A 15,667-nucleotide genomic window follows, 5' to 3' on the forward strand; every position below is an offset into this window, starting at 1 on the left:
GCCTATAGCGCTGCCAAAATACGAACATGTAAACGGGCTACTTACGCAGTGTATGACACTGAACTCGTATTCGGGAGCATAACACTTCAAATCCTCGTCCATATATCCAGTTCGCGTTGTCTCCAGTTTTCGGTATTTGTGAAATGTTGAAATACATCGCAGTAATATAGATTCTGCTTGAGTGAAAATTTTTGTAGTCTTTGTCTTACATTAGGCGCATTTCTCCTCTAAATTTTGGAATTGCATAAAGGAAAAAGATAAGTTTTAATCTTTCTCTGACAATTTGCACTTCCCAGTTTATATGTTTGTCGAAGATTATGCCGAGATCTTTTGATAATCTTTTCATTTTTTGTAGGGTAACTGCTACGTCAAGGAGCATGGGAGTAAGTAGCCTCGAACACTTCAATCCCAACATCAATGTAAATTACACTGGCAAATGCTAAACTCAGAACTACATCAGTTGAAACTCGACTACCACACATCTTACCTCTTAGACCTCTACAAACACGCTGCTTTTCCAGCTCGAGATTTATCTGCGCTGCAATTCTTGTCTCAGAGCCATCTGTGAAAGGACTCGAGTTGTTTCGTCATACGATTTGAATGATGCGTCTTACGTGTTAGTTAGCCAGCAGATGTCGCCATCTAGTGGCGAAACGGTGCTGCAGTTTCGTGTCCAAGTTGTGGATGTGTCGCTTCTCTGATGTCCTACGTTTCTCATAGAAATCACTGGACGATCCCTTAAACCTCTCCTGGAAGTAAAATATCGCGGCTACCTGATGAAACTCCACACGTGGAAAATCCAAGATAGATCAAAGTGAATTTGAGAGCTTTAATTGGCATGCACTGAGATTCATACCGGCCGCAAAACTTCAGGTTACTGCCGCATACTCTGGCATTAATTACGGTAGCGTCTTGCGCAAAACAACTCCAACTCACTGTGAAAGTGTAGATAGCTGGTTTAGCATGGCTACAGCTCGTGCTGCGTACCCATTGCTTTCGTCCTCAGCTCTTCATTGTGCTGGCGTCAAAGTCTACATCTGTATTTCATACATACTCTAGAAGCCACCGTGTGGTGCGCAGCGGAGGGTACCTTGTATCATTACTAGTCATTTCCTTTCCTGTCCCAGTTGGAAATAGAGCCAGGGAAAAATGACTATCTATTTGTCTCCGTACAAGCCCTTATGTCTCTTATATTACCTTCGTGATCCTTACGAGAAATGTACGTTGGTGGCAGTAGAATCGTTCGTCGGTCATCTTCAAATGCTGGTTCTCTAAATTTTCTCAAAAGTTTCCCTCGAAAAGAACGTCGTTTTCTCTTCAGGGATTCCCATTTGAGCTCCCGAAGCATTTTCACAATACCTGCGTGTTTATCGAAGCTACTGATAACAAATCTAGTAACCTGCCTCTAAATTGCTTACATGTCTTCCTTAAATCATAGCTGGAGTGGATCCCAGACACTCGAGCACTACTCAACAATGGGTCGCACTAGTGTCTCCTGTACAGGTGAACCACACTTCCTGAAATTCTCCCAATAAACCGAAGTCGACCCTTTGCCTTCCCTATCTCAATCGTCACATGCTCATTCAGTTTCATATCGCTTTGTAACGTTATTACACCTAGATATTTAATCAACGTACTGTGTCATGAAGCACACTACTGAAACAGTTGGTTACACGTCTCGGTCACCTCTTGTTCGCATTGACGACACTTTGAACAGTGGACGTTACATTTCAGATGTGTTACTGCCCGTGGCTCTACCCCTCATTCGATCCCTGCAAAACCTTACATTACAGCAGGATAATGCACGAACGCATGTTGCAGGTCCTGTACGGGCCTTTCTGGGTACAGAAAATGTTCGACTGCTGCCCTGGCCAGCACATTCTCCAGATCTCTCACCAATTGAAAACGTCTGGTCAATGGTGGCCTACCAACTGGCTCCTCACAATAAGCCAGTCACTACTCCTGATGAACTGTGGTATCGTGTTGAAGCTGCATGGGCAGCTGTAACTGTACACACAATCCAAGCTCTGTTTGACTCCATGCCCAGGCATATCAAGGCCGTTATTACGGCCAGAGGTGGTCGCTCTGGGTACTGATTTCTCAGTATCTATGCACCCAAATTGCGTGAAAATGTCAGTTCTAGTATAATATATTTGTCCAATGAATACCCGTTTATCATCTGCATTTCTTCTTGATGTAGCAATTTTAATGGCCAGTAGTGTAGTTCTGTTATGCTACATGGAGCCCATTTGCAACGATTCATGCACTTAATGTTCCCAAACAACGATGGAACGTCTGTGGATGACAATGCGTCATGTCACGGGTGACAATTGTTCACGTTTGGTTTGAATAATATTGTGGACAGTTCGAGCAAATGATCTGGCCACCTAGATCACCCGACATGAATCCCATCGAACATTTGTGGGACGTAATCGAGAGGTCAGTTCGCGCATAAAATCCTGCACCGGCTACACTTTCGCAATTAAGGACGCTGTAGAGGCATCACTGCTCAATATTTCTGCAGTGGACTTCCAACGACTATTTGAGTCCATGCCACGTCGAACTGCTTCACTGTACTGGGCAAAAGGAGGTCCGACACGATATTAGAAGGTATCCCATGACTTAGGTCACGTTTGTGTGTATCTGGTGACCTACTCCGTATGCTCGTGCCTTCGTTAACAGACTGCAGTGGGGCACCATGTCTATATCTATGAATATGGGCTCTGCCTGTTGTTCTCCAGGATGAGTTCGCAGGATGTCATGTGATAAAAGGGCAAGCTGAGTTTCGCACGAGCGATGATTTCTGAAACCGTGCTGATTTGTAGATAGACGTTTTTCCGTCTCAAGGAAATTTATTATATTCCAACCGATAATATTGCCAGTAATTCTGCAGCAGACAGATTTTGGGGATACTGGTCTGTAATTTTGCTGGTCCTTTCCTTTACCCTTCTTATATACGTTTTTTTTTTCAGTCGCTTGGGAAATTGCGCTGGGCGCGAAATTCGCTATAAATAAAAGCTAAGTAAGGGAGCAGTGCCGTAGAGTGCTCTGTGTAAAAGCGAATTGGGCTTCCATCTGGACCTGGCAACTTAATTGTTTTCAACCGTTTCAGTAGTTTCTCTACGCCAGGAATACTTACTACTATGTCCTCCGTACGGAAGTCTGTGCGATGGTTAGCCGACGGTATTTTTGTACGACTATCCTGCACGAACGATTTCTCAAACGCGAAAATTAGAACTTCGGCTTTCCTTTTGCTATCTTCTGTCGCCACGCAAGACCAGTCAACGAATGAATAAGTAGAAAGCTTCAACACGCTTAGCGATTCAACGTAGGACTAGAATTTTCTCGGATTCTCTGCATGATCTTTTGCTAAGATATGACGGTGGTACTTGTTGGATGCTTCGCTCATAGTTATTTGTACAGCCGCACGAATCTGTGCTAACTTTTTCCTGTCGTCGCCTTTGCTTCCTCAGTATGTTCCGATTTTTTTTGTTATACTACGGCGGGTCTTTTCCGTTCTTAATCCACTTACTCAGCACATACTTCTCCAGAGCACGGTTTACAGTCTTTTTAAATTTTGCCCGTAATTCCTCTACGTCCACGATACTGGAACTAAATGATGTCCATTCATTGTCTAAGTGGGATGCTAACAACTGCTTGTCAGCTCATTCTAGCATATACACTCTCCTAGCCTTCTAGATTGATTTATTAACTTTATTAACCATAGCTACTATGATATCATGATCACCAATCTCTGTCTCTACACTGTTTTATACTAACACCGTTGATAACGTCAGGCCTGTTTGTAGCTAAAAGGTCTAAAATATTTCAATTGCGTGTGGGCTGTCGAACTAGCTCCTCAAGACAGTTTTCGGATAACGTATTCAAAAGCACTTCGCAAAATTGTCTGTCTGTACCCCGTGCAATGAATTCATAGACGTCCCAGTCTATAATCGATAGGTTAAGATCGCCTCCGACTAATATGGCATGATCTGACTATTTACGGGCTACCGACTGTAGACTTTCTTTGAATACAAGTCGAGTAGGGGTGTCGTCCGTGTGCAAAGCGGGATGGGTAGGTTGGAAATCCACTGCGTTTAAGAGTGCACAGGAGAAGGCTCCGCACCGAATCTTGTAAGAATACCACTAGTTTCCAGAGCTCTGAGCAAAAACCATCTTGTGACCTAACATGAAAGAGACGCACGTGGGGCGTTGGTATCTGTCACACAAAGAGGTTATCTATCAGATCATCATACCACATGTAATCGAATGCTTGTGAGTCGTCAAAGAGTATTGCCCCGAACTGTTCCCAGATCTCAGTTGCCTCCACCGCTTATCCAACACGTCTCAGAAGTCGGCGAATATGTCCATTCATGAAGGCAAACTATTCGGCAGAGAGTAGGCTCTCAGCTTCCACGTAGAAGAGGAGGTTGGCGTGGTGAGGCCTCTCAAACACCTTAAAGGGAGGTTTACTATCTTTGGCCCGAAAAAGCATGTTCTTTGAGAATTTTTTTCTCGGTATGTGTTATAGATATCAATGTCAAATTTGGTCAAAATGTTTATTGATATTTCCTCTACAAACTGGAATTTTTTCGACCTGAAATGTCGATGAGCAAAGGCGGAAGTGCCGTCGGAACGAAACAAAATTTCGATATAGACCTCCACGCGCGGTATGTCACAGGTCAGCCGGGTCGTCTGAAATCAAAATTGAGTTTACGTTAGCGAAGTATATAAGATTCTGTAGGAGTTTTACCTCGCTTAAGTTATTTCGACCAAAGAAAACAAAATGGCTGCCATTTGAAACAAGATAGGTTTTTTTCATCGATTTTTCGACTTTGTCGGCCAAGTAAAAATATTTATAGTTGATAGATTAGAATAAAAGTGGTACAACTCCTAGACAATTTAGTTAGCTTCGTCGGAAACAAAGAATAATACCAATCGGTTCACTTACGTTCAATCTGATATTCCGGATCCATAAATTAGTCCTTCCTCTTTCTTCCTCATAGAGGGCGTTCTGCTCGATCTGGGCCATCCTGCGCTGCTCCAGAGCCACTCGTACGGCCGGTGACAAGCGGTTTTCGGCCGCTTGAATCCGGTGGTCGTCCGAATACTTGTCGAACTGCGTCGAATGGAGTTCCAGGGTGACGTCCATCGTTGTCATGGTCTTCGGAATTGCTGAATACCCTTCGTTGAAGCTGCTCACTGCTAGGAAAGTCGCAATCTCCACAGTCTTCGCACCAGAATGCAAATGCTTGGGGGCTAACTTCTAAACACACGCGTTCAAACTTTCATTTGAATTTTGTGTCTTTTCTCCCAAGCACTGGTACAATAACTCGTCCCCCGAAAGAAAAAAAAAACTGGTGCGTGAAAAAGGCCGATTTCGGGCAGGTGCATTTTTTTGTTCAACCATGAATAATAAACATTTCCGTTCCGTATTCGGAAAAACCGTTTCAGTGGTGAATTCTAAATACTTTCATGGATCCAAAAATGCTATTTTAAAAAAATCGGTTTTTTGAACAAAAGGTAGTAAACCTCCCCTTAAGAGCAGCAGGCTGACAGGCCAGTAATTCCTCGACGAACGAAAATCTTTGTCAGCCTTACGTACGGGTTTTGCCTACGCGTGCTTCTGTGCTTCTACTGAGCGTGTTGGCATAGTGATCAGCACACTGGATTCGCAGTCGGGAGGACGACGGTTCACACCCGCGTCCGGCCATCCAGATTTAGGTTTTCCGTGATTTCCCTGAACCTCTCCAGGCAAATGCCGGATGGTTCCTTTGAAAGAATACGGCCGATTTGCTTCCCCATCCTTATCACAGTCCGAGCTTGTGCTCCATATCTAAAACCTCCATGTCGACGAACGTTAAACACCAGTCTTCCTTCCTAAGTGTGCTTTCCCCGATGTTAGGAAAGTTTCGATAAATATGATGCTGTTGAAATCACCTATCAGATCTTCGATGACTGACATTTGTCACAGCATGAGATTTGGTAGCAGGTCAGTGCCATGTGTTTTAGTGGTATCCAGCCTCTCAAGCTGCGCTTGATTTCATCGCCTGTGGCGGGATCTATGACTTCCTCTCCTTCACCTTGCGTCGCCAGAAATATATTTGTGGGTGGGGGGGGGGGGGGCGGTGAGACACGTAATTGATGTGGCCAGCATCAACTGGGGCGTCACTGGCGCCACGTTATCAGCTAGCGCAACAGCCAGGTCATTCTGCTTGGCGCCCGGCTTGCTTACGTCACTACCCACGAGCAATGGCGTGTTACACAGAAGAGTATTCATACTTTCTACAGTGGCAACGGGACCTCGCCTACTCGTAATCACCAATTTTGTCGATATTTATGCTATACACAGGACTTGGCCGGAAATGAAAGTGACAGAAGTGGAAGCTCCAGATGGCTAAGCATTTGAACAAAAATAGTATTTTTCGGGTTCGGGCGGGCATGAGACATTTACCTTAGCATAGTTCCCAGGCAACAGCTGGGGCAGCGGAAGCAGCACAGAACGGTAATATGAAGGTCTTGGAATCGAATTCCTTGTCGAAAACTTCTTTTATTTTCAATTTTTACTTAACTTACAGTGCAAATAAGTCGAAATAATGGTCAATATATTGTATTTATTAATATTTTCATGAGGGGCATCGAAAGGAAAGGCAGAGGAAAATTGAGGTCTACTAAGAATATACAAAGAAGGGATTTTAAAAAATGTTTAAATGTGTGTGAAATCTTATGGGACTTAACTGCTAAGGTCGTCAGTCCCTAAGCTTACACACTAATTAACCTAACTTATCCTAAGGACAAACACACCCACCCATGCCCGAGGGAGGACTCGAACCTCCGCGGGGACCAACCGCACAGTTCATGACTGCAGCGCCTTAGCCCGCTCGGAAGGGATTTTAATTAAGGCGTACAGGACGTCGTATTCCATAAGTTCCATTCTGATATTCGAGCGGCCTTTTTCAGCTGCACGCTAACAATTGGTTCCCGTTGCAAGTAAAATCGGCCAGTCAAGAAAAAGATATCATATTCCGAGAAGACTACGTCAAAATACTTTCGACTGTGCTTCACTAGTTATCCTCGTCAATACACTCCTGGAAATTGAAATAAGAACACCGTGAATTCATTGTCCCAGGAAGGGGAAACTTTATTGACACATTCCTGGGGTCAGATACATCACATGATCACACTGACAGAACCACAGGCACATAGACACAGGCAACAGAGCATGCACAATGTCGGCACTAGTACAGTGTATATCCACCTTTCGCAGCAATGCAGGCTGTTATTCTCCCATGGAGACGATCGTAGAGATGCTGGATGTAGTCCTGTGGAACGGCTTGCCATGCCATTTCCACCTGGCGCCTCAGTTGGACCAGCGTTCGTGCTGGACGTGCAGACCGCGTGAGACGACGCTTCATCCAGTCCCAAACATGCTCAATGGGGGACAGATCCGGAGATCTTGCTGGCCAGGGTAGTTGACTTACACCTTCTAGAGCACGTTGGGTGGCACGGGATACATGCGGACGTGCATTGTCCTGTTGGAACAGCAAGTTCCCTTGCCGGTCTAGGAATGGTAGAACGATGGGTTCGATGACGGTTTGGATGTACCGTGCACTATTCAGTGTCCCCTCGACGATCACCAGTGGTGTACGGCAAGTGTAGGAGATCGCTCCCCACACCATGATGCCGGGTGTTGGCCCTGTGTGCCTCGGTCGTATGCAGTCCTGATTGTGGCGCTCACCTGCACGGCGCCAAACACGCATACGACCGTCATTGGCACCAAGGCAGAAGCGACTCTCATCGCTGAAGACGACACGTCTCCATTCGTCCCTCCATTCACGCCTGTCGCGACACCACTGGAGGCGGGCTGCACGATGTTGGGGCGTGAGCGGAAGACGGCCTAACGGTGTGCGGGACCGTAGCCCAGCTTCATGGAGACGGTTGCGAATGATCCTCGCCGATACCCCAGGAGCAACAGTGTCCCTAATTTGCTGGGAAGTGGCGGTGCGGTCCCCTATGGCACTGCGTAGGATCCTACGGTCTTGGCGTGCATCCGTGTGTCGCTGCGGTCCGGTCCCAGGTCGACGGGCACGTGCACCTTCCGCCGACCACTGGCGACAACATCGATGTACTGTGGAGACCTCACGCCCCACGTGTTGAGCAATTCGGCGGTACGTCCACCCGGCGTCCCGCATGCCCACTATACGCCCTCGCTCAAAGTCCGTCAACTGCACATACGGTTCACGTCCACGCTGTCGCGGCATGCTACCAGTGTTAAAGACTGCGATGGAGCTCCGTATGCCACGGCAAACTGGCTGACACTGACGGCGGCGGTGCACAAATGCTGCGCAGCTAGCGCCATTCGACGGTCAACACCGCAGTTTCTGGTGTGTCCGCTGTGCCGTGCGTGTGATCATTGCTTGTACAGCCCTCTCGCAGTGTCCGGAGCAAGTATGGTGGGTCTGACACACCGGTGTCAATGTGTTCTTTTTTCCATTTCCAGGAGTGTATTTCGCGAAACGCGTTCCGAAAGTGTGCGATGAGAGACAATCTTTTATGAATGTAAATCAAGTTTGTTTCTCTATAGAAACTTTAAAACAGTCACGCAATTGTAATAAATAAACTTTTGTAGCCGGTGCAAAATGCGCAGAGTATTACTGTTTCCCCTCTGTTTAAGATGAATATCACCCGAACACGTGTAAATCAGCTGTCAAAAATGATAATAGAATTATCTAATTTTATATATGAAGCTTCTGTGTACGCTTTATAGCCCCTTTCTGGAAATGTATTTGCAATACCAAGTTTTCCTTTGCCTTTCATTTTAATGTCTTCTAGAGAAATATTAATAAATACGATATACTGAGCATTATCGTGGTTTATTAGCAGTGTAAGCAAACGTAAAATTTGAAAATAAAAAGCCTGTACATAGGAATTCGATCTCACGACTCTCCGATTACCACTCTATTCTCTTACATGAAATGAAATCGCAGTTGCGAATGTAGACAGTCATCAGCTGCATAATGGAATGATAACAATGAAAATTTGTGGCAGATCGGGACTCGAACCCAGATTTACCGCTTATGGCGAGCGGCCGCCTTATATCAGGCTTTTCGTGCACGGCTCACTGCCCGTCCCAAACTTACAAATGTCGTCAGCCTTGTGTCTGCAACCTCCACTTATGCATTCATTACGTATATTCCCGGACAGGGAAGACATTTTAACTGAAAATCGCTTGCCTCGTGTCTGCGGATAAATACGATATTGTAGTGCCGGTGTTACTCAGATGTACGATGGAATGCTCCTTCGGACATGTACGGATCTCCTAAGGAACAGGCACTGCGGCGACTACAGCAGTTATGAAATACATGAAATGAACGAGGGCTGTTCAATAAGTAATGTCCCACATTTTTTTTTCTCAGAGTATATTTATTGTTAAGAGTCAGAATTTGGTGACAATATACATCAACATGTCTTATCCTTGTCCTATTTTTCTACGTAGTCTACATCACGTTCTATGCGCCGTACGCCAACGTTGTGGAAGGACATGTATTCCCTGCTGGTAAAAGCTCTTGTCCTGTAGCCGTAGCCATGTTTTCACTGCATGACTGACGCTCTTGTCCTCTTCAAAATGTATTCTTTGTAGAGAATATTTAAGCTCCAACAATTCAGATGAAACTGCCTTTCTTTGAATCTGGTGGTCCGCTGTGAGCATTCGAGGAACCCATCGTGGGCACCTCTTTGAATATCCGAGAGTCTCGATCATTGCAGACGCATTTCCATTGCTGACCGACAACTGTAGAGCCAATTGTCGAGTTGTGATCCGCCGGTCGGCACGAATAATGGCATCCGCACGATTCAGCATATCTGGAGCAGTGGCTGTGACAGGACGTCCCGAGCGTGGCTGATAATGGAGCTCTATTTCTGCATTTCCTGAGGCTGTAACTTTCTTTATCCATCGCCCAGCTGTCCTCCTATCAACTGCAACATCGCCATGCACTGCACACAAACGTTTATGGGTGTTCATCACGGTTTCTTTTCTGCGCATAAGAATTCAATAACAGCACGCTGCTTGTAATGTGAGTCGTATGTAGACACTATTTTGACGCTGTACTACGGCTCTGCCATCTCCCAAAACGGTTCGAAACTTCACCGAAAACAAACATCAAATGTTAAGCACCAACAAGGACGTTTGTCTATATACATTAATTGATTTTCTTAAAAAAATGTGGGGCATTACTTATTGCACGACCCTCGTATTAGGAGTTGCGAATATGGACAATCATAAGCTGTATAAAGCAATGGTAACAATAAAAATTTGTGCCGGACTGCGACTCGAACCCAAACTTCCCACTTATCGCGAGCCGTCGCCTTACATTAGACTATCTGAGTACGACTCACGGCCACACCCAAACTTCCATATGTCGTCAACCATCTGTCTACAACCTGCTCTCGTACATAGACAAGCGTAGTGTAAGCATTCTCTTTAGTAGACCTATTGCATTTTCTAAGTGTTTTGCTAATAAATCGCAGTCTTTGGTTTGCTTTCCCCACAACTTCATCTATGTGATGGCCTCAATTTAAGTTATTCGCAGTTGTATTCCCTAGGTACTTATCTGAATTTATAGCCTTTACATTTGTGTGTTTTATTCTGTAAACGAAATTTAGCGGATTCCTTTTAGAACTTATTGGATGACTTCACATTTTTCATTATTGAGAGTCAACTGCCACTTTAGCACCATACAGACATCTTGTTTATATCGCTTTGCAATTGATTTTGATCGTCTGCTGACTTTACTAGACAGTAAATGGCAGCATCATCCGCAAACAATCTAAGACGGCTACTCACTTTATCTCCTAAATCGTTTATGTACGCCAGGAACAGCAAAGGGCCTACAGCACTTCCTTTGGGAATGCCAGACATTACTTCTGTTTTACTGGGTGATATTCTATCAATTATTGCGAACTGTGACGAAATTACGAATACAGTAGCACCATGTGGTTAGAAGTCACTTTTGACGAACGATGTCAAGAACCTTCTGGAACTCTAGAAATATGGAATCAATTTAACATCCCTTGTCGATAGCTTTCATCATTTTGCAAAATAAATAGCTAGTTGTGTTTCACAAGAACGCTGTTTTCTGAATCCGTGTTGGCTGTTTGTCAATAAATCGTTTTCTTCGAGGTAGCTCATAATGTTCGAACGTATTATATGTTCCAAAATCCTACTTCAAATGGACGTTAGCGATATGGGTCTTTAATTCAGCGGATTATTCCTATTTCGCTTCTTGGGCATTGATGTGACTTGTGCATATTCTCAATCTTTAGGTACGGATCATTCGACGAGAGAGCGGTTGTATACGATTACTAAGTATGGAGCTATTGTATCAGCATACTCTGAAATGAACCTGACAGATCTGGAGCGGAGGCTTTACCTATATTAAGTGATGTAAACTGCTTCGCTAAACCGAGGATATCTACTTCTAAGTTACTCATGTTGGTAGATGATCGAATTCTGGAATATTTATTTCATTTCGGAAAACTGTGTTTCGTAACTCTGCTTTAGTGGCACTGTCATCCGTAACATGCGTCGTTATATCACAATGAAGGTATTGATCGTGTCTTTCCGCTGGTGTGCTTTACATACGATCCGAATCTCTTTGGATTTTTTGCCACATTTCGAGACAGAGTTTCCTTGTGCAAAGCATTAAAAACATCTCGCATTGAAGCTTGCACTGAGTTTCGAGCTCCTGTAAAATTTCGCCTATCTTGGGGGTTTTGACTTCTCTGAAATTTGAAATGCCTTTTTTTCGTTGCTTCTGCAACAGTGTTCTGACCTGTTTTGTGTACCATGGGGTATCAGTACCATCTGTTAATAGTTTACTTGGTATATATTTCTCAGTTGCCGTTGATAATATGTCTTTGAATTTAAACTACATCTGGACTGTACTTACATAGTCAGGTTGGAAGGAGTTGAGAAAGTCTCTTAGGCAGGCATCAGGCGAATTTTTATCTGCTTTTTTAAATAGACGGATTTTGTGTTTATTTTTGGTGAGGTTTGATGTTACGTTATTTAGTCTCGCTACAACAACCTTTCGGTCACTAATCCCTGTACCCGCCATGATGGATTATTTGTTGCAAAGAGGTCAAGTATGTTTTCGCAACCATTTACACTACGAGTGGGTTCCTGAACTTACTGTTCAAAATATTTTTCTGAGAACGCATTCAGAACGATTTATGACGTTGTTTCATGCCTGCCACCGACTTAAAATCTGTATCTTCGCCAACATATCGAGGGTGGATTGAAGTCACCACCAACTATAATTGCGTGAGTGGGTACCTATTTGAAATGAATCATGTTTTCTTTGACCTGTTCAACAACTGAATCATCTGAGTCGTGGCGGAGGCGGAGGTTGGGGTGGGTGGGTTGGGGGTTGGGGGTGGTGGTGGTGGGGGGGGGTAGCGGGAGAAGGGGGTTGGAAGGGTTCAGGGGGAGGGATGGGTGGTGGATAAAATTAACCAGTTATTAATTTATTCCTGTTCTCAAGTGTAACCTCTACACATACTAACTAACAGCGACTACCTACTTCAATTTCACTGCAAGGTAAACTACTTGTGACAGCAATAAATACTCCACCACCAATTGTGTTTAAACTGTCCCTCCTGAACACTGTTGCATCCTTTGTAAAAAATTCGGATGAACTTGTTTCCGGCTTTAGCCAACGTCCCACACCTATAACGATTTGAGATTCAGTGCTTTCTATTATCACTTGGAGCTCTGGTTCTTTCCCAACACAATTACAACAGTTTACATTACAATACCGTTTATTGCCAGGCTACCTTCCTGTATTTGTCCTGCAATCCTTTAGACTGACTGCCTTCCTGTAGTTTCCCGAGACCTTCTAACCTAAAAAACCACTCAGTCTCCTCCACACAACCTCTGCTACTCTTTTAGCGGCTTTCTGAGTGCAGCTGATCGCTAACCTATTAAGCGGGACCCGGAAACCCATCGTCCTATGGCGAAGTCGAGGAATCTGCAGCCAGCACGGTCGCAGAACCGTCTCAGCCTCTGATTCATACCCTCCACTCGGCTCTGTACCGAAAGACCACGGTCGGTTCCCTCGATGGTGCTACATATGGTGAGCACCGTCTTCATCTCACAAACAAGACTGGCAGTCTTTACTACTTTAGTGCCGGCCGCGGTGGTCTAGCGGTTCTAGGCGCGCAGTCCGGAACCGCGCGACTGCTACGGTCGCAGGTTCGAATCCTGCCTCGGGCGTGGATGTGTGTGATGTCCTTAGGTTAGTTAGGTTTAAGTAGTTCTAAGTTCTAGGGGACTGATGACCACAGTAGTTAAGTCCCATAGTGCTCAGAGCCATTTGAACCATTTGAACTACTTTAGTTTTTAGTTAGCCGTCTGAAACCAGAGAGAATCAGTTTCGATCCAAAGCGACACACATCATTAGTTCCGACATGAGCCACTACCTGCAGTTGGCTGCACCGTGTGTCCTTCATGGGATCCGGAAGCAGCCTTTCCACATCTGGAATGACTCTTCCCGGTATGCACACAGACAGCACAATGAATTCCTACCCCTCCTTGGCAGCCTGATCCCTAAAGGACCCCATTACGCACCTCGAATTGGAACTCGTAATTACCAGTTACTGCACCCTCTGTGACTGTCCAGAGCTTGCGGGCCGAGAGGCTTCAAAATGGCTCTGAGCACTATAGGACTTAACATCTGTGGTCATCAGTCCCCTAGAACTTAGAACTACTTAAACATAACTAACCTAAGGACATCACATACATTCATGCCCGAGGCAGGATTCGAACCTGCGACCGTAGCGGTCACGTGGTTCCAGACTGAAGCGCCTAGAACCGCACGGCCACACCGGCCGGCCCGAGAGGCTTCCTCTGGAGCAGAGCGAGCTACTGGATCTGGTCCAGAGACTTCGTCAGCTATACACAGCACCCTAAACCTGTTCGTCGGATGAACCAGGGAGGTCCTCCGATCGGCACCCTGGAAAGTCTTTCGCAATCTCTCACACCTTGGAGCGACCCACCGATCGACCAAGGTTGAGGGGCCAACTTCAGTATGGGCAGTGCCCGGAGCCTCCACAGTAGTGGACCTGTTGGGGGACACGTGGGAAGATCCCCATGTCTGGCCTTCTACAAGGACACCCATTGGCAACAGCCTCAAGCTGTGTGACCGAAGCCAACACTGGCCTGGGGGTGCGTGTGAAGGGTCACCAACTCACCTAGCATCTGAACACAGCAATCACAGCCCATACCTATACCAAAGACTGCAGAACTGCACCGTATATAGCTGTTATAACGCTCAAACGCGGAAGAAATTAAGAAACTAAACTAGCATTCACACAGACAACTGAAAAAAGTCGTTCCTGTTAGAAGCTCATAAATATAATCCGCAGGCGTACGGTGTACTCGCCTTATCTGCAGCAGCAACGGGGGTCCATCCTCAATGACAGTCTATCCGACACTGAGTTGATCTAAGTAAAACAAACAAAAAAAAAAAAAAAAGCCTGTGCGATACGACGGTCGATAGAAGTGGAGGTACTTTACACTACATTGCTATTTTACACTGAAGACTGTGCCTAATAAGCACACAAACACGCAATAAATTATAAAACTAAATTAGTATCCATACAGATAACTGAAAATAAGTCGCTCTGTTTGAAGCTCATAAATATAGTTCGCAAACAAACGCTGTACTCGCCTTATCTGCAACAGCAGTGGAAGGTCCTGCCCTACTGACGGTCGAGCACAAATCTTTAGTACTCTACTGGAAACACCATCAAAACCAGATGAATTTATAATTTGGAGAGAATGTAAGATTTTCTTCATTTCAAAAGGAGAAGTTGGTAATAAAGTCATATAACTGAATTTTGTGAGAGTTGCTTTTTCAACATACTGCTGTGATTTTTCTCTTGAACTGTTCGTCCCTATACTTTCCACTATATTTAAGAAATGAGTATCGAACATATTTGCTACCTATGACTCGTCATTTATAGCTCTTTCAGTTAGTTCAGCAGTGATGTTATCCTGTTCTGTGGCTGGTTGTCCTGTCTCTCGTATCACTACATTCCATATAGCCTTATGCCTGTTGTCGAAATTATTGATTTCTGTCACTATGTGCATGTTGCGTCAGTTTTTAATCATTTTTCTTAGTAGTTTTTGTAGTGAGCAACTACTGCAGGATCTCTACTTGTTCTTGCCATCAGATACATTTCCCTTCTCCTTTCACAAGCTACTGTAATCCATCTAGAAACTCGCGGTTTTTTACATTAATGTAGAGTAATGATATTTCGGGAATGCATTTGTCTAGGTAACATATTTAAGTGATTATATTGCAAGACCACAGGTTAATGTAAGCCTGATAAAAGTCATAGCAAATGTGAAATACTAGTATAGTACGTCAGTCAATGGTGTAATCGCCAGAATGTTGAATGCAAGCATGCAGACGTGCGTGCATTGCGATGTACATGTGACGGATGTCAAATGGTTCAAATGGCTCTGAGCACTATCGGACTCAACTGCTGAGGTCATAAGTCCCCTAGAACTTAGAACTACTTAAACCTAACTAACCTAAGGACAACACACACATCCATGCCCGAGGCAGGATTCGAACCTGCGACCGTAGCGGTCGCGCGGTTC

At 44.8% G+C, this 15,667-nt stretch overlaps 1 protein-coding gene across 2 annotated transcripts in view; it reads left to right on the forward strand.

Moving 5' to 3' along the window:
- LOC126469881 (uncharacterized) overlaps window positions 1–15,667 on the forward strand; it is a 284,993-nt gene that overhangs the window by 4,977 nt on the left and 264,349 nt on the right. The gene's annotated exons all lie outside the window — the stretch shown is intronic.

Source organism: Schistocerca serialis, chromosome 3, assembly GCF_023864345.2.
Source record: "Schistocerca serialis cubense isolate TAMUIC-IGC-003099 chromosome 3, iqSchSeri2.2, whole genome shotgun sequence".
NCBI classification, from domain to species: domain Eukaryota; kingdom Metazoa; phylum Arthropoda; class Insecta; order Orthoptera; family Acrididae; genus Schistocerca; species Schistocerca serialis.